Source organism: Pteropus alecto, unplaced genomic scaffold, assembly GCF_000325575.1.
Source record: "Pteropus alecto unplaced genomic scaffold, ASM32557v1 scaffold431, whole genome shotgun sequence".
Taxonomy (NCBI): Eukaryota; Metazoa; Chordata; class Mammalia; order Chiroptera; family Pteropodidae; genus Pteropus; species Pteropus alecto.
Window position 1 is genome coordinate 13,467 of NW_006431054.1, and position 2,863 is coordinate 16,329.

Below are 2,863 nucleotides of genomic sequence, written 5' to 3' on the forward strand. Positions count from 1 at the left end.
ACCCCCACCATTAGTCTAGTACCCACCTGGCCCTATATATAGTAGTTACAAAACTATTCACTATATTCCCTGTGTTCTACTTTATATCCTCGTGATTATATTATGAAGACCAATTTGTACTTCATTCCTTAACCTTTTTCACTCATTCTACCAACCCCCTCCCATATGGTAACTATCAGTTTGTTCTCTGTATCTGTGAGTCTCTTTCTGTTCTGTTTTGGTGTTATTGTTGATGATTATTTTGTTCTTTAGATTTCACATGTAAGTGCGATAATGTGGTATTTGTCTTTCTCTGTCTGGCTTATTTCACTTAGCATAATACCCTTTAGGTCCATCCATGTTATTTCAAATAGTACAGTTTCACTTTTTGTGGCTGAATGACATTCCATTGTCTATATATACCAGGACTTCTTTATCTAATCATCTATCGATGGGCATTTAGGTTGCTTCAATATCTTGGCTAATGTAAGTAATGCTGCAATGAACATAGGGGTGCATATATCTTTTCAAATTAGTGATTTTATTTTTTTTGATAAATACCCAAAACTGGAATTGCTGGGTCATAAGGTAATTCTATTGTTAGTTTTTTTGAGGAATCTCCAAAATGTTTTTCACAGTGGCTGAACAAATTTGCAATCACATCAACAGTGCATGAGGATTCTTTTTTTCCCGCATCCTTGCCAACACTTTTTATTTCTTGATTTATTGATGGTGGCCATTCTGACAGGTGCAAGGTGAAATCTCACTGTGATTTTAATTTGCATTTCTCTGATGATTAGTGATGTTGAGCATCTTTGCATATGTCTCTTGGCAATCTGTATGTTCTCTTTGGAGAATTATCTATTCAGGTCCTCTGCTGATTTTTCGATTGGATTGTTAAGGTTTTTTTTGTTGTTTGTTTGTTTTGTTTTTGTTTTTTTTTTGGTTTTTTTTTGTTTGTTTTTAGTATTGACTTGCGTGAGTTCTTTATAAATTTTGGATTTAACCCCTTATCAGATGTGTCGGTGGCAAATATCTTCTCTCATTCAATAGGTTATCTTTTAGTTTTGTTGATGGTTTCTTTTGCTGTGCAAATACATTTTGGTTTGCTATCGGCCCATTTGTTTATTATTTTCTTTTGTTTCCCTTGCCCAAGGATATATATCAGAAAAAAATATTACTAAAAGCAGTGTCAGAGAGTATACTACCTATGTTTTTTTCTAGAAGTTTCATGGTTTCTGGTCTTACATTTAAGTATTTAATTCATTTTGAGTTCATTCTTGTAAATGGTGTAAGAAAGTGATCTAGATTCATTTTTTTACATGCAGCTGTCAAGCTTTCACAACATCATTTATTGAAAAGACTGTCTTTACCCAATTGTATATTCTGCCTTCTTTGTCATAGATTAATTGACCATGTAGGTGTGGGTTTATTTCTGGGCTATTTATTCTGTTCCATTAATCTATGTGTCTGTTTTTATGCCAGTGCCATGCTGTTTTCCTTACTATAGCTTTGTAGTATAGTTCGATATCAGGTAGTATGATACCCCCAACTTTGCTCTTCTTTTTTAACATGTAGCTATTTGAGGTCTTTTATGGTTCCATATAAATTTTAAGAATATTTGTTCTAGTTTTGTAAAAAATGCCATTGATATTTTCATAGGGATTGCATTGAATCTATAGATTGAGTTGGGTAGTGTGGACATTATATTTAATTAAGTTTATTGGGGTATCATTGGTTAATATAATTATGTAATTTTCAGGTGTACATTATAATTTGACATCTGAATATTCTATTGTGTGTTTACCACCCAAAGTCCAGTTTCCTACAACTACCATATATTAGCTCCCCTTTACCAACATCAGCCTCCCACTACTCCCGTATATTTGACCCCCTTTACCCCATCTACCTCACTGCTCCTCTCCCAACCCCTACTCTCTGGTAACCACTCCTCTATAGTCAATGTCTATGACTCTGTTTGTTTGTCCTGTTCATTTGTTGCTTTTAGGTTTATATCCCACATATAAGTGATATCATGGGATTTTCAACTTTTTCTGCCTGGCTTATTTCACTTAGCATGATTATCTCGAGGTCCAGCCATGTTGCTGCAAATGGCAGTATTTCATCTCTTCTTATGACTGAGTAATATTCCATTGTATATATGTACCACAGCTTCTTTAGCCACTCATCCATTATAGGATACTTTGGTTGCTTCCATGTCCTGGCCACTGTGAATAGTGCTGCTATGAACATCGGTGTGCAAATACATTTTCAGTTATGGGTTTTCGAGTTTTGGGGGTAAATACCCAGTAGAGGAATTGCTGGATCATAAGGTAGATTAATTTAGTTTTTTGAGGAACCACCATACTGTTTTCCATAGTGGCTGTACCAATTTGCAGTCCCACCAGCAGTATATGAGGATTCCTTTTACTCCGCATCCTCTCCAACATTTGTTATTACTTGTTCTGTCGATTATAGCTATTCTAATAGGTTTTTTTTGTTGTTGATATTGAGTTATGTGAGTTCTTTGTATACTTTGGACATTAGGCCCTGATTGGAGACACTGCTTGCAAATATATTTTCCCATTCATATGGTTGTCTCTTTACCTTGCTGACGATTTCTTTTGCTGAGCAGAAGCTTTTTAGTTTGATGTAGTCCCATTCATTTATTTTAGCTTTTACCTTTCTTGCTTTTGAGGTCAAATTCATAAAATCCTCTTTAATCCAAGGTCCTTTTATTTAGTTCCTATGTTTTCTTCTATACATTTTATTGTTTCAGGTCTTATATACAGGTCCTTAATCCATTTTGAGTTAATTTTGGTGTGTGGTAATAGACAACAGTCTAGTTTCATTCTTTTGCAGGTGGCCTTACATTTTTACCAGC